The 24,591-nt window shown below is 36.6% G+C and overlaps 1 protein-coding gene across 3 annotated transcripts in view; it reads right to left on the minus strand.

Moving 5' to 3' along the window:
* The window catches only part of HDAC8 (histone deacetylase 8), a 254,626-nt gene that overhangs the window by 113,980 nt on the left and 116,055 nt on the right, over positions 1 to 24,591 (minus strand). The window lies entirely within an intron of this gene.

Raw genomic sequence — 24,591 nt, forward strand, 5'->3', positions numbered from 1 at the left:
TATATATGTATATATATGCATGCATGCTCAGTTGCTCAATCATGTCCTATACTTTGTGATCCCATGGACTGTAGCCTGTCAGGCTCCTCTGTCCATGGGATTTTTCAGGCAAGAATACTGGAACGGGTTGCCATTTCCTCCTCCAGGGGGATCTTCCCGACCCAGGGATCAAAACTGTTTCTTGCGTCTCCTGCATTGGCAGGAGGATTCTTTACCACTGAGCCACCTGGGAAGCTATATATGTGTATATATGAAAAGACCCTGATGCTGGGAAAGATTAAGGGCAGGAGAAGAAGGGGATGACAGAGGATGAGATGGTTGGATGACATCACCAACTCAATGGACATGAGTTTGAGCAAGCTCTGGGAGTTGGTGATGGACAGAGAAGCCTGGTGTGCTGCAGTCCACAGGGTCACAAAGAGTCAGATATGACTGAGCAACTGAATTGACTGATTTATATATATATGTAATCTAATTTTCAAAGTAAGATATTAAACCATATTTAGTTACGACTTTTCTCCAGTCTGACTTTTCTTCCATCAGACATCCCCCTTGTGTTGGGTGAAACTGGAGTGGCTAAGAGGAAATTGAGTTTTGAATAGATTTAGTTTGGGTTTAGTGGGATATATTTATGTGGTTTTCAATGACTTATGTGTATAGTTAATTTACTGCTAATAGTATAGGAATGGCTTTAGGAATAGTCTCATAACCCAATGTCTTGACTCACCCAGCATTTTTATACACACTCACACACACAAAGGGAGTCAGAGTTAGTACTGTTGTTTAGTCACTGAGTCTTGTGTCCAACTCTTTGTGACCCCATGAACTGTATGTAGCCTGCCAGGCTCCTCTGTCCATGGGATTTCCCAGGCAAGAATACCAGAGTGGATTGAGTTAGTACAGCCATATGAATATATCTTATAGTGCTTTGTCTTAGAGATGTTGGGGAACAGAGGAGAAACAGAGCTTGAAATGTACAAAGTCCAAAGTTAGTCTGGGGAAAATTATTCTAATCATCACATTTAAATTTTAAGTGAAGGATTTGTATTTTTAATGATGTGATGCCTAGTCAAAATGAAAGTTTCCTCCCTTCAAAACTATAGTCAATTCAGTATGTACAACTATAAATAAATAATAATGCTTTTTTCCCCCATGGAAATTGTACAAAATGGAATTTATTAAAATTCTTGGGGTTTTTGGCTGTACCCCACATCTTGTGGGATCTTAGTTCCTTGACCAGGGATTGAACCTGGGCCCTCGGCAGTGAAAGTGCAGAGTCCTAACCACTGGACTCCCCCAAATTCCTGTTTTTGAAGAACCCAAACCTCCTCCAAATAGTACTCCAAATAGTGAGTACAGCTATGTGTACAGTCACATGTTTTATGCATCTCATCCACTATGGACTGAAATATGTCCTCCCCAACCCCTGAACTTCATATGCTGAAGCCCTAACACCCAATGTATTTGGACATAGGCCCTTTAGAAGGTTATTAAGGTTAAATGAGGATATAAGCGTGGAGCCCAGAATCCCTTTTGATCGGTGGCTTTATAAGAAGCCGAAGCGAGATCTTTCTCTGTGTGCACTAAGACAAAAGGTCATGAAAGTCTCTCCTTAGAAACTGAACCCTGGGACCTTGATCTGGGACTTCTAGCCTCCAGAATAGTGGGAAATAAATTTCTGTTTAAGCCATCCATTTTGTGGTATTTTGTTATGGCAGTCCGGGCAAACTCATACACATTTATGAATAATAAAAAACATGTTTTGACAAAACACACTAGGGAAATGATTGAATTATCTTTCTATTCTTTCTATTGAAAATGACATTACAGAAGCATATGCAGCCAAAAAAATGTAGGAAAAAAAAAGTACTATAGCTGCATCATGGATTTAATTAATAAAACATGTTAGAATGGCTTTAGATTTTGTCACGTTTGTTAAAGCCTTCAGCTTTTTAAGTTGTTGCAGTATCTTTTATCATTCCCAATAGTTACTTATACCTAAATTTATATTCTTCTTCTTAAATAATGCCACCTCCCCAAAAAAGCCCCCAAACCATGTTAGCTTCAGGCCTACAAAACCTAGTTCCACCTTTTGCCTCTTTACTTGGATTCAAGCCAATGTTTCCAACCATGTGGCCCCTTTGGATTTTGAATCTTGCCAGAGCAGGACCTGGGTCTTCACCTTTGCTTTTCCTAGGTGGTGGTGCTAGTGGTAAAGAATCTGCCTGCAATGCAGGAGACATAAGAGACACAGATTTGATCCCTGGGTCAGGAAGATTTCCTGGAGAAAGGTATGGCAATCCACTCCAGTATTCTTGCTTAGAGAATCCCATGGACAGGGGAGCCTGGTGGACTATAATCCATGAGGTTGCAAAGAGTTGGACACAACTGAAGGGACTTAGCACACACACATAAGTGCCTAATTAATGGTAGTTTCCTTTCTTTTATGCTTCTTTTCAATGAAGTCTGCTAATTCTCTTTAAAGAAGCAGAGCCTCTTCACCTTCCTGAGTCCTCATCTCTCTGTCATATTCCTCTGAGAAGAAATTGTTTTCTTCATCACTTTGGAAGAAATTCTATCTCTTTATGAGAATACGCTTCCTACCCTGGAATTTTTTCCTGGTTATAAAAAGTCTTAAAGTTTACAAGCCCAATGTGTGATCTAGCAGGAAATGTAGACATTTTTCATGTTAATAGTAAAAGGACAAGGAGTCCAGTTCCAATTTGTACAGACATTTTGTTACTTTGGCATGTGATTAGAGCAGAAGCAAGAAAGCAGCAATTAACTGATGGTCTCTACAATGCAGAGTTTAATTAATTCATCTGATTTTATTAAATGGTGCAATCTGAAGAGATATTAGGGATAAAGCAGCTGGTAAATTCCCAGTGCCGGAGTCTACCCCCTACCAAGTTCCTAGTTGGGCTAGGCAGAGACACTAGCTCCATATCACTGCCAGCAAGTCTCATTTCAGAAGGTCTACTTCCTGGAGGTGCATGCCAGGGAAGTAACTGTGGGATATTATCCCAGAAAGGGGAAGTTGCTGGCTGCAAAGGTCAGGAGAGAGTGCAGTGCAGCCAAATGCTTTTGGGTCTATTAAGTTAGCACAGCTGCCACATGGGCTGCCAATTCTACTCAGAAGTGGGCAAAATTAAGGTTGGAAATTTGCTTCATATTGTATGCTTGTATGTGAATTGGAGCAAAAGAAGATTAGAGTGGGCAACAGGACCTCATATAGTAAGCGGTAAGAACTGAAGGTGAAAGCAGGTGAGAGGAGGTGGCCGCTCCCTGTCACTGCCCTTTCCTGCTGCTTGCAGCCCACGGCACCCCCTTTGTTTAGGTGCAGAGGGGAGGGTTTGGAGGCTCTTTATTTCTGTTGTTCCCATTTCACCAACAGTTGACAGCTCTATCCATTGTAGAAATTAGCTTCTCAAATTTGTTGTGACCATATTAAGGAAATATTCTTGGTTTATAAAAACCAAGAAAAACTGCATAAAGATAGAATGCAATTTCCAGAAATGGACTACTTTCCTCTTATTAGATGTAAATTATCTTTGTCTATTTTTATCTTTTCTTCTTTCCCCTCAACCTTTTTTTTTTTTTTTTTTTTGGCTGTGCTGCGCAGCTTGCAGGATCTTAGTTCCCTGACCAGGGATTAAACCTGGGTCACAGCAGTGAAAGCATAGAGTCCTAATTACTGGACTGCCAGGGAATTCCCCCATCTTTCCCCTCAATTTTAGAGAAAGGATTATTTTGTATTTTGTTTAGCAGTAAATCCCTAACTTGGGCTCCAGATTTTATCTCCCCCAAAACCTTGAGCTCTTAATTACTGCCTTTCCTCTCAATCATCTTAAATGCCTCTCACTTGATCCCACACCTCTCTGAAGTTATCAGACCCCCACAGGTTATTTTCCTTAAACAAACACCTTCTCTTGAACCTGTTGCCCCTTGGAACACTGTCTAGGGAAATAAAAGCAAAAGCTTCTCAACTGTTTGCCCTTAAGGTGTCATCTCCCCATATCCTGCTACTTTCTTTCAAGCAGCATTAGAACTAAAAATTGGGCTGTGAACAGCTTTGCAGGGAAGCCTCCCCTCACTCCATTAGGCACTATTAGTCACATCTTCACTGCATTCCCACAGTACTGTGTTCAACCTGCTATTATTGTACTTTGCAACTAGAACTGCAATTTATCTGTTTACACTGTACTGTGGTTTACCTACTTGTATTTGTGCCACTTTTGCGAACCCGAGTTCCTAAAAAGAAGTGAAAAGAAAGTGGAAGTGAAAGTCGCTCAGTCATGTCTGACTCTTTGCGACCCCATGGACTATACAGTCCATGGAATTCTCCAGGCCAGAATACTGGAGTGGGTAGCCTTTCCCTTCTTCAGGGGATCTTCCCAACCCAGGGATCAAACCCAGGCCTCCCTCATTGCAGGCAGATTCTTTACCAGGTAAGCCACAAGGGAAGCCCAAAAAGAAGTGAAGTGACATTTATCTTGGTGTCCCCAGAAAAGAATGTGTCATAATCGGTGCCCATCAAGTCTTAAGTGGGAGAGATGGGGGCAGTGCTAACAACTATGGAACCATGACCATGTGCCAGTTTTTCTATGAGACAGGGGTCATTATACTTTCTTTAAACATAAGAAAACTGAAGTCCATAGAGTTCAAGGAGCTTGTCTAAAGTCATATAACTATTCAATATTAGAGCTGTAAATAAAATTCCGGTATGTCTGATTTAAAAATCTATGCCCTTTCTACCATGTGGCCTCCAATATTTTACACTGAGTCAAGTTCTGGTCCTACCAGTTGTCATGTGCTTTTACCCCACTCTGTTTTCTGACCTCACAAAGACACCCCAGTGCCCTGCTGTTTTCTCCTGGTTTGCCTGCCCCACTTTGGCCCCACATCCCGCCTAGACCACATGATTATACTCTTGAACCCTCTTTCACCATCACCTTAAACCTCTGTCCCTTTGCCTGGAATAATCAACACTCCAGGTCAACCCCTGCAATGTGCCTTCTCTGTTCTGTCACTATTGCAGAAAACAGCACCATGGGACGGACTGGTATTACCAATCTGTGGTTTCCAACTTCAGACACTTTGTGAGCTTCTTGATGATCCTTTCACTCATCTCTGACCAGCTCCTTCTCCCATTCTTCTCAGTTACTCTTCCATTGTTTACCACTTTCCCCATCCCCATCCCTGCTACAGATCTCTTATCTCTTCATTCTTGAACATTTAGAACAGTTCTGTAGTTTTGCTATCATTCAAAAAGCTAAGGTGAGCATCCTTATACAAATTTCTTTCTTCACTTGAGATTTTTTTCTTAAATGGCAAGTTTCTTGAAAGATCTCTACCTGATGCTGTTATTTCCTCTACCTTCTATTCACCACTCAACCTACATTGTCCGGCCTCTGCCCCTTCTACTCATTGACATTTTTTCCCCCCTGTGCCACACAGTGTATGTGATCTTAATCCCCACAAGGAATCAAACCCAGGCCCTCTGCAGTGGAAGTGCGGAGTTACTTAACCACTAGACCACAAGGGAAGTCGCCTGATTTTTTTTTTTTTAACTGAAGTATAGTTGATTTACAATGTTGTGTTAGTTTTAGGTATACAGCAAAGTGATTCAGTTATACATGTGTGTGTGTGTGTGTGTGTATTCTTTTCCATTATAGATTATTACAAGATATTGAATACAGTTCCCTGTAGGTCCTTGTTGTTTATCTATGTTATATATCTGTTTGTATTTATTAATCTCAAACTTCTCTAATTGATTTCCCCCTTTCCCCTTTGGTAACCATAGTTTATTTTCTATAAATGTGAGTCTCTGTTTTGTAAATAAGTTTATTTGTATCATTTATATTCTACATATAATTGACATTCTTTTCATCAAAGTAAACATTAGCCTTCATTTTGCCAAATTTGCCAAATTCTAATTTATACTTGTATGTCTATAGCTTATTGGATCTCTCAGCTATACCTGACACATGTTAGAATTCTCTTCAATTTAAACTTTTAACTTGTTTTCTGTAATCCTACTCTGGTTTTCTTCCCTATGAGTATTAGCTCATACTTACTATGTGTTTATCAAGCAGTATTCTAAGGGTTTTACATTAATTAATGTACATTTAATTCTCAAACAATCTAGGCTTAAAGGTGAATTAACTTGCCTAAAGTTACATAGCTGGTACGTGGCTGAGCCTAGAGGATACAAAATCATACAGACTGAATCCAGAGTCCATGATTTTAAACATTTTGCTATACTGCTTATCCTTGACATACTTTTTCAATCTCCTTTGTGAGCTCATTTTTGCTGGTCCTTTAGACACTGAAATTCCTCAAGATTTCCTCCTTGGCTCTACGATCTCCTTCTTACACACTCTCCATAGGTAATCTGTTTACTCTCATGGTTTTAATAACATGCTCTTGATACTCAGACCTATATCCCATTGTGAAATTCCTTGAACTTCAGACTCATAAATCAAATTGTATCTTGGCAAGATCCACTTGGATGTTCTAATGGCATCTGGTACCCAACGTAAAAATTGGCTTACTTGCCGTGCTCTTCTCTCTGTATTCATCATGCAGTAACGTCATCCAGTTATCCAAACCAGAAAACAGTGACGTCCTAGATTTCTCCTTCTCATTTACCTTCATAATCCAATTAATCTTCAAGTTGTGCTAATTGTGTCTCCTAAAAATTTCCTAAATCTTTCCCTTATCTTCATCCCTACTTGCAACTCTCTTCATCACTTTCCTGATATATTGCAAGTCTCCAGCCCGGCCTCTCTTAAATCTACACTGAGTCATCTCAGCAAAACACAGATCTAATCACGTCACTGCCCTTTCATGATTCAGTACTGCCAACAGGTACATTTTCAGTTCTTTAGCATGACACAGCTTTCTGTAGTTAAAAGCATGGGCTGCTTTGAATCTCAGCTCTAATGATGTGCCACTTTGGGCAAGGTACACAATCTCCTTTTGTCTCAGTTTCCATATGTATTATAAATCATCAGAATCACATGACGTATCCATGTAAGGCACTTAGAATACTGCCTGGCATACAATAAGTACACAATAACTGTCAGCTATTGTCTGTGTTATTATCTAGTCTCATCTCCTCTCATTCCTTGTCTTCAAGTTTATGTTCTGGTAATACTGCACTGTTTATAATTTACTAAAGGTATCATGCTGTTTCACAGCTGTGTGCCTTTCTATTGCTGTTTCCTTAAACTCCTATGCTTTCACATGCTTATTTACCTGGCTAATTCTTGGCTCGGTCCTTGCCAGACATCATCTTCAGGCTATCTTCCCTGTCCCCCATGCCCCTGCCCCAGTCCAAGTAATCTGCTTTCTTCTGTGACCTTATAGACTGTGCATGCCTCTAACTTAGTGTTTTAACACAGTGAACTGAAGTTGTCTATGTATGTCTGTCTCCCCTGCTGGACTGTAAGTTCTTTGGGCAAAGGGATATCTTTTACTTCTTTGTACCCTCAGCACTTAGCACTGTGCCCAGCACTGTGTCTGGCACCTTGTTGGCATTCAATAAATATTCCTTGAATGACTGGGTGACTTGATAAGTCAATCATTCAATCATTCAACCAGTAAAGCAGGGCAGCTATGTGAACTTTATTTTGGTCTCTTCAGTAAGAAAAACTTTACAACTTCAGGTCACAATTTAATTTGTGAGATGAATCATCTTGCTTAACCCAATTGAGAAGTGTTGCAGGAGACCTTAATCAAGCAAGAAAAAAAGAAATACTTTTAAAAAGTCTGGATCTTGGGCCCCTTCTACTTGTGAGTGACTCAGGAGTAAAGACAGTAATTATTACAAACCAGCAGTTCTCAACAGGGGGTGATTCTGCCAGGGGACATTTGGCAATGTCTGGGTACATTCTTGGTTGTCAAAACAGGGAGATGCAGGGAGTGTGCTCCTGGCATCTAATAAGCACAGGGCAGGGATGCTGTTCAGCATCCTATAATACATAGAACAGCATCCCAACACTGCCCAACAAAGAATTATACCACCAGAAAAGTTAACAGTGCCAAGGCTGAAAAACCAAAAGAAAAACAGGACTAATATCAACTTTGTGAAACACAATGGTCAAATATAGGTGTTAGTGTTCCAGAAGACTTGTAAAACTCAATAACTGAAGCATTAATAAGCTCTCTTGTTTCCTAAGATTTATTTCTGTTCCTTAGAGCGGGTTTCTGTTTGTTTGTTTTAAACAAAGAATCCATTGATGGGCTTTAGCAAATTGCTGAATGCTCTGAAATTGTATCCAAAATTGTGTAATTGTAAGCATTTATCTAGGAGGAGAGGGCGTCAGATTCTCAAAGGGGTCCATGACCACCAAAAGATTAAAAAGCCACTGGTATGGAAAGACCTTTGTGTTACCTGGACTGTACTTTAAAAAGTCATTATTATGTGGAATACAGGTTCTGCAAAATGCTTGGAAATATGCATCCCGGAGGGGTGTCTTTTAGAGCTGCCTCGGGAGGCAGCCAAATGTGAAGGAAGCTCAGCCTGCTTTCTTCCTAGTTGGGCAGTACAGGTTTCACTGGGCTGATAGAAGACCATGTGAGGTAACTTATATAAGCCCAAGTGAAGTGTTAGGCACACTGCAGGTGCTCAACAAATACTTCTTCATTCTTATAAAGTTACTGTGAGAATTGAATAAAATAATGCTTTGAAAACTAAATGAAATAATGCATGCGGCATGTTGTCTGGTCAGAAGTAGATGTTTTATAAATGCTTATTTTTCTCCCATGTATTCTTATCCTTGAAAGAAGGATAAAAGGAATTAGTCCCAAATTTGAAAACTTTCAGTTTCAACCTTGGTTATGCTGTTTTATTAGCTGATCCTAGCCAAGTTATTTGGTGAGTCTTATTTTCTCATAGGGGGATAATGCTTACCTCCCAGGTTGCTAAGAGATATAAATGAGATAATTATGTAAAGGATCTGGCATATGGATATTCTTACATGGGATATAACTGGTGCTTAATAAATGTTAAGTTCTTTTCTCAAACAGTTTCTAGATTCTATCTCTATGAAGCTTTTCTTCTACAGAAGGTTAATTTGCTGAATGCCTGTACTAATACCTTATCTAAATATAAAACTCAAATATAAATTTTCTAGTATTTGGCTTTATTCATACTCACATTTGTTCATATAAAATGATAATATTTCATTTATATATGTTAAAAAAATTTTGTTCCATGAGTTCTGTGTCATCAAGAGCTGTTAGGCTAAATCCACATAGCATCCAGTATGCCAGCATCAAGTTTAGGTTTTTTAATTTATTAAGCACTTACTGGATACCAAATTCTCAGCATTGAAGGATAAATACGAAACATGTCCCTGGTTGTGAGGGGTTTTACTAATATTTCTGTCCCTCACAACAAGGGACATGTTTCTTATTTATCCCTCAATGTATATTATATTAGTAATATATTTGTATATTTTATTTATTTATGCCAGCCACTGTTCTTAGCATTTTATCTACATCAATACACTTAATAGTCACAATGATTCCCATTTTATAGGTGAGGAAACTAAGGACCAGACTGGTTAAATAATTTGCTCAACTTGTCTAGAATATATTATTATTATGATATGATATGATATGCTGTCTGAGGCGGCTTTATAAATAGCTGTGAAAAGAAGAGAAGTGAAAAGCAAAGGAGAAAAGGAAAGATATACCCATTTGAATGCAGAGTTCCAAAGAACAGCAAGGAGAGATAAGAAAGACTTCCTTAGTGATCAATGCAAAGAAATAGAGGAAAACAATAGAATGGGAAAGACTAGAGATCTCTTCAAGAAAATTAGAGATACCAAGGGAACATTTCATGCAAAGATAGGCTCAATAAAGGACAGAAATGGTATGCACCTAACACAAGCAAAGATATTAAGAAGAGGTGGCAAGAATACACAGAAGAACTGTACAAAAAAGATCTTCATGATCCAGATAATCACGATGGTGTGATCACTCATCTAGAGCCAGACATCCTGGAATGTGAAGTCAAGTGGGCCTTAGAAAGCATCACTACAAACAAAGCTAGTGGAGGTGATGGAATTCCAGTTGAGCTATTTCAAATCCTAAAAGATGATTTTGTGAAAGTGCTGCACTTAATATGTCAGCAAATTTGGAAAACTTAAGTGGCCACAGGACTGGAAAAGGTCAGTTTTCATTCCAATCCCAAAGAAAGGCAATGCCAAAGAATGTTCAAACTACTGCACAATTGCACTCATCTCACATGCTAGTAAAGTAATGCTCAAAATTCTCCAAGCCAGGCTTCAGCAATACATGAACCGTGAACTTCCAGATGTTCAAGCTGGATTTAGAAAAGGCAGAGGAACCAGAGATCAAATTGCCAACATCTGTTGGATCATCGAAAAAGCAAGAGAATTCCAGAAAAACATCTATTTCTGCTTTATTGACTATGCCAAAGCCTTTGACTGTGTGGATCACAATAAACTGTGGAAAATTCTGAAAGAGATGGGAATACCAGACCACCTGACCTGCCTCCTGAGAAACCTGTATGCAGTTCAGAAAGTAACAGGTAGAACTGAACATGGAACAACAGACTGGTTCCAAATAGGAAAAGGAGTACGTCAAGGCTGTATGTTGTCTCCCTGCTTATTTAACTTATATGCAGAGTACATCATGAGAAACGCTGGGCTGGAGGAAGCACAAGCTGGAATCAAGATTGCTGGGAGAAGTATCAATAACCTCAGATATGCAGATGACACCACCCTTATGGCAGAGAGTGAAGAAGAACTAAAGAGTCTCTTGATGAAAGTGAAAGAGGAGAGTGAAAAAGTTGGCTTAAAGCTCAACATTCAGAAAACTAAGATCATGGCATCCGGTCCCATCACTTCATGGCAAATAGATGGGGAAACAGTGGAAATGGTGGCTGACTAGTTTCTTGGGCTCCAAAATCACTACAGATGGTGATTGCAGGCATGAAATAAAAAGACACTTACTCCTTGGAAGGAAAGTTATGACCAACCTAGACAGCATATTAAAAAACAGAGACATTACTTTGTCAACAAAGGTCCATCTAGTCAAGGCTATGGTTTTTCCATTGGTCACGTATGGATGTGAGAGTTGGACTATAAAGAAAGCTGAGCGCAGAAGAATTGATGCTTTTGAACTGTGGTGTTGGAGAAGACTCTTGAGAGTCCCTTGGACTGCAAGGAGATCCAACCAGTCCATCCTAAAGGAGATAAGTCCTGGGTGTTCATTGGAAGGACTGATGTTGAAGCTGAAACTCCAATACTTTGGCCACCTGATGTGAAGAGCTGACTCATTTGAAAAGACCCTGATGCTGGGAAAGATTGAGGACAGGAGGAGAAGGGGACAACAGAGGATGAGATGGTTGGATGGCATTACCAACTCAATGGACATGAGTTTGGGTAAACTCCGGGAGTTGGTGATGGACAGGGAGGCCTGGCGTGCTGCAGTTCATGGGGTCACAAAGAGTTGGACACAACTGAGCAACTGAACTGAGCTGATGATCACTTCCTGGAGCTGGTCAGTGAAAGCAGGTCTGTCTGATAAATATGTTTATTTAATTTTTATGTTTTCAGTAATTTACTTACCTTTTTAAAGAAATCATACATACATGGTAAAAACTTCAAAAGAAACTGAAAGGCATACAACGAAAAGTAAGTCATGACTTCTGTATTCTGATAATATCAGAGTAACCATTATGATAAGTTTAAGGTATTAGAGAACATCCTAAAGCAGGCAAAAACTGGAGGGAATTCAACTCTTGAAAGAAGGGAACTATGTTGGGTAAGACTCATTAGTGTTACATTTTGTGTGGTATATGGTAAAGCTCAATAAGAAAGCTATAAGTATCTTAGCCTGAAAATTCAGAGTACAGAATTTTAAGAGTTTCATGATAAAAGACCCAAAATCTCCAGGTTCAAGAAAAATTCACTCATCATACCAAGATCAGTAAAGTCTCAACTTGAATGAGAAAAAACAATCAACAGATGTTAACACCAAGATGACATATGTATTAGAATTACCTGATAAGTATTTTAAGGGAGCCATCACAACAACGTTTCAAAAGCAATTAGAAGCATTCAGAAGCATGCTAGAAACAAAGCGGGGGAGGGTTGGGGTGCGGGGATGGGGGGGGTGGGGGGGGTGGGAAACAAAGTATCAACAAGGAACAGAAAACATAAAGAATGGAAATTGTGGAACTGCAAAGTACAATAACCAAAATAAAAAAGTTACTGGATAGGCTTATTAGAAAAATGGAGATGACAGAGAAAAGAATTAGTGAATTTGAAAGTAGAAGAATAGAAATTACCCAATCGAACGATAGAGAATAGACTGAAAAATAATCAACAGAGACATAGGTTCCTGTTGGACAAAACAGAAAATCAAATATTTGTGTCATCAGAGTCCCAGTAGGTGAAGATAAGGAAGATAGCATTTTAAAAATAATCAAAGAAATAATGGCTGAAACATCATTAAGTTGGGTGAAAGATACAATCCTATAGATTCAAGAAGCTGAATGAACTAAACAGGATAAACCCAAAGAAGTTCACTCCAAGTCATATCATAATCAAATATCTGAAACATAAAGACAAAAGACCAAAACCAAAATCTTGAAAGCACATAGAGAGAAATGATGTATCATTTTACATTTTTACCATTATGGAAACAATGATTTGAATGGCAGTGAATTTCTCATCAGAAACCACAGAGGCCAGAAGAAAAAGGCACATTTTTTAGGTGCCAAAAGAGAAGAACTTCCAAGTCAGAATTCTATGTCAGTGAAAATATCCATCAGGAGTGAAAGACAAACCAAGACACTCTCAGAGGAAGGAAAACAGCAAGAATTTGTCTTCATCTGACATACCCTAAGAGAATGGCCAAAGGAAGTTTTCCAAACAGAAAGGAAATGATAAAAGAAATCTTGAAAGAAAAGTGAAAGTGAAAGTCTCTCAGTTGTGTCTGACTCTTTGTGACCCCATGGACTATACAGTCCATGGAATTCTCCAGGCCAGAATACTGGAGTGGGTAGTCTATCCCTTCTCCAGGGGATCTTCCCAACCCAGGAATTGAACGGGGTCTCCTGCATTGCAGGCGGATTCTTTACCAACTGAGCTATCAGGGAAGTCCTGATAAAAGAAATCTTAGACCATCAAAAAGGAAAGAAGAAAAACAGAAAGAGTAAAAATATGGGTTAATAGAGCTGGGTTTTCTTCTCCTTTTGAGCTTCAAAAACTTGTTTGATGGTTGAAACAAAAACTAACATTGATGTGGTTCTCAATGTATACGGAGAGAAAATTTAAGATATATTAGAGAGGAAGGTAAAGGAACATAAAGGCAGGTAAGACTTCTATAACTCAATCAAAGTAGCAAAATATTGTTACCAATAAATAGACTGTGATGTTACATATATAAAATGTAATACCTAAAGCAATCACTAAAAAGTCTATATGAAACACTCAAAACACTATAGATAAATAAAAGTGACATTCTTAAAATATTTTCAAGAACTCCACAGGAAGGTAAGAGGAAAAAAACAGAGAACAAACAGACAACAGATAAACTGGCAGAGTTAAGCCCTGACATGTCAATAACTACATTAAAGGCAAATGGTCTAAACACACCAATTAAAATACTGAGATTGGTAGAATGGCTTAAAAACATGACCTAATAATAGCCTGTCTGTAAAATAATCACTTTAAATATAATGATAAAGAGAAGTTGAAGTAAAAATGATGGAAAAATATATACTATGTAAACAGTAGTAAAAAGAAGCATGAGTGTCAGCTTCTTAAAGGAGCAAAGCTATACACACCATATGATCCAGCAATTGTATTTGTGAGTATTGATCTCAGAGATATGAAAAATTATATTCAAACAAAGACTATACATGAATGCTTAATTTTAATAGTCATAAATTGGAAACAACACAAATGTTCCTCAAGGAATAAACGGTTAAACTATGGTACATCTATACCATGGAATACTATTCAGCAATAAAAGGGAATGATTTACTAATGAAACAACTTGGACAGATCTCAAGAGATTATGTGTGAAAAAGCCAATCTCAAGTTCACATGTTACACAATTCCATTTATATCACATTCTTTAAATGAAAAAAAAATATGGATATGAAGAACAGGTTAGTTTCTTCCAGGGATTAGAAAGGGGTGGGGGAAGAGAAGAAGGTAGCAGTGGTTATAAAAGAGTAGCACAAGGTGGGGGGGGGAGTCTTTCTAGTGATGGAACGGTTTTCTATCCTGACTGTGGTAGTGGTTACATCAATCTATACATATGATAAAATTGCATAGGACTAAATACACACACACACACACATATATGAGTGAGTGCATGTAAACTGGTCAAACCTGAATAAGGTTTCTGGATTATACCAGTGTCAATTTCCTGGTTTTGATATTATACCACAGATGAACCTTGCTGTACTATGTTCACAATTGTCTCTGGGTCTAAAACCATTGCAAAATCAAGAAGTTTAAAAAAATCACTGGATGAGATGGCATAAACGTTCACTGAATGGGATTAATGGCAGATTGAATACTAAAGAAGAGAATTAGTAAGCCTGAAGACAGATCAATGGAAATCAAGCAAACTGAAACATAGAGAAAAAATATTAGAAGAAAAATGAGAGTTTAAATGACTTGTAGGACATTATCAATCAATCCAACACATGTGTAATGTGTGTCCCAGAAAGACAGGAAAGCAAGAACAGGGGGAAAAAAGTGAAGAAGTACCAGCTGATAATTTTCCAAATTATATCCCAAGCTGCAACTCACATATCCAGGAACTCAGGGAATCCCAAACAGGATAAATACAAACAAAAGTACCCACTAAGGCACATGGCCAAAGTTCTGAAAATCAAAGATAAATTTATAAATGCAGCCAAAGAAATAAAACATATTATATACAGGGAAATATATTATACACACAGAAACAATGGAGGGCAGAAAAAAATGAAAACTGTCAATGTAGAATTTTGTATCCAGCAAAAATATCCTTCAAAAATGAAGGCAGAAAAAAAATGAGAGCAGATTAGTAAAGGACTTCTGCTCTGGCTCTGAGGGGAAAGAGATGTGGAATTATTTTCTCTTCAGAAATAACTGGAAAATTGACAAAATATATGAAACATTCATTTTCAGGCATTGGTCAAGAGACAACAACAGAAAGTGATCTGAGAGAAAAGGGATGCAAATGAGGTGAGCCCTACCATCACCCTAGCTTTCTGTCTGGAGGTAATCTCTAGACTGTGTGGGATCTAAATAGAGCTGAGCGATCTCCAAGTAGAGAGGACAGAGACTAGAGTTCTGAAAAGCCAGGGCAATTAAAAATTGTGGGAACAGAACTGAGCCACCCCCCAAAAAGAGTAATAGAAATATGCATAGAAGTCCCCTTGAGTCTTTTGATGAATACCAATCTGAAGATGCATAGGGTAAAACTTCAAAGACAGTCTAGAAAATCTTTCAGGGAAACAACTACTGAGAAGTTGTAAGATGAACACTTCCTAGAGCTCACAAAGGGCCAAAGTGGAGAGACCTCAGTGAATACATGGGGTATAAGCAGGAACTTCAGAGGAGCAGTGCCTTCAAAATGGGCTAAGTTAGCCCTAGAGCAAAGGCTAAGCAAAATTTACTTAAAATATGCTTAAAAATGAACCTTGAAAGGATCAAATATACCCACAATAACCTGTCTATCAGAAAAAAGTACAATCCTCTCTAAATCAATACAAAAATCCAGTACTCAACAATACAAAATTCATGATGTTGGATATCCAATTAAAAATTACTAGGATACATGTATATATGCAGCTGAGTCCCTGTGCTGTCCACCTGAAACTGTCACAACATTGTTAAACTGCTATACTCCAATATAAAATTTTTAAGCTAAAAAAAATTACCAAACATGCAAGGAAGCAGGAAAATATGATCTACAACCCAGAGAAAATAAATCAACAGAAACTGCCTCAGAAATGACAGACATTGGAATTTACTAGACAGGGACCTTAAAATAGCCCTTATAAATATGCTCCATATGTTCAAGGATGTTAAGAAAGAAAAGAAAGTATGAACACAATGGGAGAAATGGCAAACTTTTTTTCTTGGTTATCTTTTTAAAAAGATTCAATTTCTTTGGAAAGAGCTTTTAGAAATAGAAATTATAGAGATGAAAGGTATAATATTTGAAAGGAAAATTTCATTAGATGGGATTAACAGCACTTATACATGGCAGAAAAGATCAATGAGCTTGAAGGCAAACAAATAGAAATTAACCAAAATGAATAGTAGAGAAAAAAGACTGAAAAAAATAAAAAGGGTTGCAGTGACTTATGGGATAATAAAACTGGCCTAATGGTTTAAATGGAGTCCCACGAGTAGAGGAGAAAAAAAAAGGGACAGAAAATAATGGCTTAAATATTTCTAAATTTGATGAAAACTATAAACCCTCAGATCCTAGAAGCTCAATGAATACCAAAATAAGATAAACACAAAGAAAACCACACCAGGACAAACTAATCAAGCTGTTGAAAACTAGTTACAAATACAAAAGTTAAAAGGAGCCCGGGCGGGGGTGGGGGGTGGGGGTGGGGAATGGCATATATTATACAAAGGAATAAAGCTAAGAATGACTGCTGACTTCGCATGAGGAAATGTGCAAGCAAGAAAACAAACGAGTGATATCTTCAATGTTCTGAAGGAAAAAAATTATCAACCTAGAACTCCATACACAGTGAAAATATCCTTCAAAAAATAAAATAAAGACTTCAAACAAAAGCTAAAGTAATTTGTTGCTAGAAAACCTATACCATGAGAAAACTTAAGTTGCTTTAGTTAAGTTCTTAAGTTCTTTAGAACAATGTACTTCTACTAGATGGAAACCTGGATCTACACAAAGGATTGAAAAATGTGGGAAAGGGTTAATATAGAAGATGTTTTTAAAAAGCAACTTTAAATGTCTTTAAATGATAATTTAGGGCAGTGTTGAAAGCCATAGGTCCAGTGGTGGCTGTATATGTGCTGTCTGCAAAGGAATGTCACTGAAGACTATGGAGCAGTGAGGAAGGCTGTCAGCCTAGTGGCAGAGTAAGTGGAGCAACACAGTTCAGTCAAATGTGGTATAGCCCAGCTGTGGGTATAGGAGGTGTGGTCCAGAACTACTAATTGGTGCATTCTAGACTAAGCATTGCATCTCTTGGTTGGTATGAATAGCTACCTAGTCTCCCTACATCTCCTGCTAGGGCCCATACAACCAGTACCCCTACTATGAGACCTCTTGTCTGGTTAGGCTCTGGGTCTTTTCCTCCATTCCTTCATTTAAGTTTCTCAGTTTTCCCCTCTGAAGAACTGGCACCATGACCAGTACCTGGACTCCTTAACCATAAGAGGGACATAGAAAATGTATCCTCAGTCATACCTGCTATAATCTCTATAACTATTCTATTTGTTGAATCATTATTTGTTGAAATGTTTATTTATTTGGCTGTGCCAAGTCTTTGTTGTGGCATGCAACATGTGAATTCTTAGTTGTGGCACGTGGGATCTAGTTCCCTGACCAGGGATCAAACCCAGGCCCCCTGCACTGGGAGTGTGGAATCATAGTCACTGAATCACCAGGTAAACCCCTTAGTAAATCATTATTTTGAAATCCCAGAATTTTACTTCCATCTAGATAGAACATAACAAGAATATGGATTGCTGGCATAACAAAGGGAGATTAGAAGATTTGCTTTCTCAAATCCATGCTATAACATCTATGTTTAAAGATGCTGAAAAGATGAAACTGCAGTATTGGTAAAAGCTCTGACTCATGGAAGGAAAACACTTACTTCAAAACACATGGGGTGAAATTGTAAGCAATAAATGAAAACATGATTACAATTATCTTTATATATGTCATTAATTTACTTTGTAGTGTCTTATCCACAGAACATTTTCATATAGTTTCAAAATAATTCACTATTTAAGTTGTGGCATCATTTTCAGACCATACATAGCTAAAGGGAAAGAAATTGAGTATTTTAAGTGTACTTAAAGTGTAGAAATGGTGTACCACAAGTGTAGAAATGATGAGTTTACTAAAAAACAAAACTTGTTAAAACTAGAAATGAAAAAGTCACTGGAGCATGTTATATGTAAATTATTTCACTGCATGGGCTGGAGAAATGCACATAATAGCTTAGAGACCAGTGAAATTTTAGACAGCTGACATTCCTCAGTGCCCACTGGATGAAAAGTTAGTAAAATAACTCATAGCACTGCCTCTTTTTAAATGGCAGAGTAACCTGCTTATTTAAACATTTAGCTCTGAATATGGAGACTTAGTTATTTTTTCTTTTTTTTTATCAGGTTGCTTATTTTCTTAATACTGCATTTGAGAGTCATTTATGTATTCTGGATGTAAGTCCTTTTTATTAGGTATGTTACTTATAAGTATTTTATCCTGGTCTGTGGTTTGTTCTTTCATTCTCTTAATATTAATTTCCATTTGTTCATTGCTAGTATATAGATATACAGTTGATTTTTATATGTTTATCTTGTACCCTTCAACTGTGCTAAATCCATCTTTTGATTTAATGTTTTCTTCTTTGTATTGTCTTCTTACATGACACTTTTCCCCCACAGGTGACATATTTACAATATTGAAACTACACTATTTATATAGCATGTCTCAATTTATTTAGACCTTATATGATTTCTTTCATTAGTTTTCAGTGAAAAACTTATTATCTTATTTGCAGGCTGTAAAACAGACAAGACTATAAATGTGGCTAGATTTGCTGTTTTGCTTGTAGTCATATAGTGTCAGCACTAATCTTTGAAGAAGACCTTTTTTATGTGAAAGGTTAGCAGCAATCACAAGTGGTGCTAAAATATTAAGTGCTGAATAACTTGTTAGGGTTAGAGTTATATATATTTGTATATTATATGGTTCATCGCAGAGCAACTATATTTGCATGAATATGCAAAAACAACGGTGAGTAAAACTGCCGAAACCATGGTATATAAATTCAGGCAGTAGTACCAAAGTATACCAGCAGTTATTAGATTCTTTATTGCTATATACACACAGCAATACAGACAGTAATGCTGGATCACAGAAAAAGCAAGGGAATTAAAAAAAAATCTGCTTCATTGACTATGCTAAAGCCTTTGACTGTGTGGATCACAACAAACTGTGGAATATTCTTAAAGAGATGGGAATACCAGACCACCTTACCTACCTCCTGAGAAACCTGTATGCAGGACAAGAAGCAACAGTTAGAACTGGACATGGAACAATGGACTGGTTCCAAATTGGGAAAGGAGTACATCAAGGCTGTATATTGTCACCCTGCTTATTTAACTTATATGCAGAGTACATCATATGAAATGCTGGGCTGGATGAATCACAAGCTGGAATCAAGATTGCTGGGAGAAATATCAACAACCTCAGATATGCAGATGATACCACTTTAATGGCAGAAAGCGAAGAGGAACTAAAGAGCCTCTTGATGAAGGTGAAAGAGGAGTGAAAAAGCTGGCTTAAAACTCAACATTCAAAAAACGAAGATCATGGCATTCAGTCCTATCACTTCATGTTAAATAGATGGGGAAAAAGTGGAAACAGTGTCAGATTTCATTTTCTTGGGCTCCAAAATCACTGTGAACAGAGACTGCAGCCATGAAATTAAAAGACGCTTGTTCCTTGGAAGAAAAGCTATGACACATCTAGACTGTATAAAAAGCAGAGACATCACTTTGCTGACAAAGGTCTGTCTAGTCAAAGCTATGGTTTTTCCAGTAATCATGTACAGATATGAGAGTTGGACCATAAAGAAGGCTGAGTGCCAAGAATTGATGCTTTCGAATTGTGGTGCTGGAGAAGACTCTTGAGAGTCCCTTGGAAGGAGACTTGCAAGGAGATCAAATCAGTCAGTCAATCCTAAAGGAAATCTGTCCTGAATATTCATTGGAAGGACTGATGCTGAAGCTAAAGCTCCAATATTTTGGCCACCTGACTCAAAGAGCTGACTCACTGGAAAAGACTCTGATGCTAGGAAAGATTAGGGCAAGAGGAGAAGGGGGTGAAAAAGGATGAGATGGTTGGGTGGCATCACTGACTCAATGGACATAAATTTGAGCAAACTCAGGGAGATAGTGAAGGACAGGGAAGCCTGGTATGCTGCAGTCCATGGGGTCGCAAAGAGTCAGACATGATTTAGCAACTGAACAACAACACACAGCAAAGAGAAAAAAAATCAAGTTTCATTTAAGAATGGCCTTTGGTGATGCACTAAAAATGATCACATCCTGATCCTGGATTTAACATTCTGTGTGACAAAATAGGAGGTAAGGAAAAAGTGTTTCTGTTATAAACTATATTATATTGGTTGTCTTGAGGAAAAGCACATCTGTGATTAAGCTGTGACTTAACTAGCCACTTTTCATGGAATACCATTTTTGTGTGAAAGAATAACTAATGGAGAAACCATAATTAAATACTTGGATGTTTGGCAGATGTGCTGTGCTTAGTCGCTCAGTTGTGTCTGATTCTTTGTGACCCCATGGACTGTAGCCCATCAGGCTCCTCTGTCCATGGGGATTCTCCAGGCAAGAATACTGGAGTGGGTTGCCATGCCCTCCTCCAGGGGATTTTCCCAATCCAGGGATCGAACCCAGGTCTCCCACAGGTTTGGCAGATACTTTCTCAAAAATGAAGTGAGGTGGGAGGGGGGTTCAGGATGGGGAACACATGTAAATCCATGGCTGATTCATGTCAATGTATGGCAAAAACCACTACAATATTGTAAAGTAATTAGCCTCCAACTAATAAAAATAAATGAAAAAAAATTTTTTAAAAATGAAGTGAGCCTACCACTTTAGGTTAAATATTAGAAATGACACTATTTGTTGCTAAGGCCAATAGGTATGTTTTTAAATGAAATTCAGAATTCTGAACATCTTCACTCTGCCACTATAAGATTGACAGTTTCCTAAAACTTAAGCTTTGTTCCAATGAGATTAGCATTAATATCAGTTAATGTGATTTCTGATACTACATAAAATTTTTCAATATTTGTAATATTTGAATAACTTACTGAACTGATATTTTCCAAATAATCAATATGAATAAGATTGGTCAAATATTTCTTCAAAGTAGAAGATGACCAATGAATTTTAATGTAACAATACATCAAAAGTTCATTGATAGGTTTTCAGATTCCATACAGCATTCCTTTAAGAAACTGCCATTTGTAGAGTTTTTGTTTAGTTTCAAAGAAGACTATCCATAATGATCTGTAAAGGTTATTAAAATACTCCTCCCTTTTCCATCTACAGATCTATGTGATGCTAGATTTTTCTCCATATACTTTAACAAAAATAATGTCAAAACACATTGAATTTAGAAGCAGGTATGAGAAGTCAGCTGTCACCTGTTATATGTTATACAGATATGCAAAAATGTATAGCATTGAGATTCTTCTCATGAAGTTTCTTCTTTCAGAAAATATAGTTTTTCAAAACTCACAACATGTTTTTTGTGCTAATATGCACAGGAATCATTATTTTTATTTTAAATGAATAAATACTTTAAAATTTAAAATATATAGTTAACAGTTTAAGGAATATAAAGCAATGTATCATGGTATTTATAACATATGCAAAAGTAAAATATATGACTACAATAGCACATGGAAGGAAAAGGGAAAAATGGAAGAATACTGTCACAGGATGGTAGAGTATGATAAGTTGAAAATGCATACTGTAAACCCCAGAGCAACCACAAAAAATTAAAACAAAGAGTTATAGCTAATAAGCAAATAAAGAAGATAAATGGAATCCTAAAAAATACATTTAATTCAAAAGAAAGCAAAATAGAAAACAAGAAATAAAGAACAGAGGGGACTAAAAAAAAACAAATAGAAAGACAAACTTAAACCTGAACATGTAAATAATTAATTTAAAGATAAGTTGTCTAGGCATTCCAACTAAAAGGCAGAGATTGTCAAGCTGGACAAGAAAATCATGACCCAACTATATGCTGTCTATAAGAAATCCATTGTGAATATAAAGACATAAATAGATCAAAAGCAGGACAGAAAAAGATATACCATACAGACAATCATAATGAAGCATGACAATATTAAAATCAGACAATGTAGACTTTAGAACAAGGAATATTACCAAAAATAAAGAGGGCTATTTCATAATAGTAAAGGGGTCAATTTGTTAAGAAGATATAACAACCCTAAGTGTATATACATCTAATAACAAAGCTTCAAAAATAGATAAAGCCAAAAGATACACAACTAAAAAGAAAAAAACCCAGCAAAATCCAAAAACATGGTTGAGATTTCAGCTCTCTCAGCAATTGACAGAACATGCAGATGAAAAATCAGTAGGGATATAGAAGACAACACTCTCAACCAATCTGACCTAATTGATAATGATAGAAAATGCTATCCAGCAACATCAAAATACACATTCATCACAAACTGCATGACACATTCACCAATATAGATCATATGCTGGACTGTAAAACAAACTGCAATAAATATAAAAGTACTGCAACTATGTAAAGTATGTCCTTTAAGCAGAACAACATTAAAGTTAATATAAATATAACAATATCTTGAAAGTCCTCAAATATTGGAAATTAATTTAAAAAAATAGACACATAAATAACCCATCAGTCAAAGAAGAAAATTAGAAACTATTTTGAACCAAATGAAGCGATCATATCAAAATTTGTGGGATGCAGCTAAAACAGTGCTTAGATGTAAACTTGCAGCATAAAATACTTATGTTAAGAAAGAAGAAAGGCTTAAAATCAATGAACTAAGCTTCTACTGTAAGAAACTAGAAAAAGAACTAAAAAGCAGTACAAATAAATATTAATAGAAGGAAGGACATGACAAAGATATGAGCAGAACTGATGAAATATTAAAGAGAAAAATAAAGTCAATGAAATTAAAAGTTTGTTCTTTTAAGAAAATATACTTCAGTAAATCTATTAAACCGCTAGCTAAAATGATCAAGAAAAATGGGGAAAAAATGAACAATGCTAGGAATGAAAGAAGGGACATCACTATAGCTCTTATAGATTTAAAAGAACAATAAAGGACAATCATGAGTGAATAAGCAAATTCCTTGAAGATCAATTATCAAAATAAGAATAGAAAATCTGACTAGCCATACAACTATTAAAGAAATAAAATTCATAATTAAAAACTTTCCCACAAATAAAACTAGGTTCGAATGTTTTCACTGATAAATTCTATCAAACTTTTAAGTAAGACATAGTATCAATTTTATATAAACTCAGAAAACAGAGGACTTGGGGATACTTTCATGTCATTTAATAAAATCAGCATGGCCCCGATATAAAAAACAAAGACATTACAACAGCAGCAACAACAACAAAAAACAGATCAACATTCCTTGTCAACACAGACCAAAAATCCTTGACAAAACTTCAATAAATTTAATTTAGCAATATATAAAAAGGATAATATACTGTGAGAAATTAGGGTTTATCCAAGGAATGCTAGGTTAGTTTAACATTAAAGAAAGCAACAATTAATGCAATTTACTGTGTTAACAGACTAAGAGGACACCATATGACCATTTCAATAGATGAGGAAAAAGCACCTGACAAAAAACAACACTCATTTATGAGAAAAATTCTCAGTTAATTAGGAATAGAAGGGAACTTTCTCAATCTAATAGAAAATATTAAAAAAAAAATCCCTACCACTAACTTCATACTTCATAGTGAAAATTTAAGTGCTTTCCCCAAATAATCGGGAACAAGACAAAGATGTTCATTCTCACCATTCTATTCAACATTTCATTGGAGGTCCCAACCAGTGTAATCAAGCAAGATAAAGAAATAAAAGGCATGAAGATTGTAAAGGAATAAGTAAAAGTCTCTTTAGTCACAGATGACATGTTTGTATACATGGAACATGCAAAGGAATCTACAAAAAATACTAGAGCTAATGTTTCAGCAAAGTTACATTATTCAAGATAAATATAAAAAATCAATTGTATTTGTATTTATATATTCTAGCAACAAATAATTGGAAATTGAAATAAAAATATCATTTATAACAACATCAAAGTCACAAAATACTTAGGAATAAATTTAACAAAATTCGTGTAAGATCTGTTCACTGAAAAGTATAAATTAAAATTTGAAATTAAAGACTTAGGTAAGTGGAAATAGCAAATCCAGGGGTTGAAAGAGTAAATATTGTTAAGATATTATGTCTCCTCAAATCAATCTATGGATTCAGTGCAACCTGTAGATTGCAATGCAAGACTATTTTATATTAGTAACATATACTTTTATACAAATCAACTTAATTCTTTTCAGTGACTGTATGTATTCCTTGAGTTAGGCCTCATATGGATGAGGCGTAACTCGTCTAACCATTCCATCAAAAAATGTTTGCTTAAATAAGTATTTTTGTTCACTAAATTTTGTTCATAAATCTACTTTATGATTCAAGTATGTAAACATACCTGATACACACACACACACACAAATATATGAATATAACTGTCTATAATATAACTG

The sequence above is a fragment of the Odocoileus virginianus genome, unplaced genomic scaffold, assembly GCF_023699985.2.
Source record: "Odocoileus virginianus isolate 20LAN1187 ecotype Illinois unplaced genomic scaffold, Ovbor_1.2 Unplaced_Contig_28, whole genome shotgun sequence".
Classification (NCBI taxonomy): domain Eukaryota; kingdom Metazoa; phylum Chordata; class Mammalia; order Artiodactyla; family Cervidae; genus Odocoileus; species Odocoileus virginianus.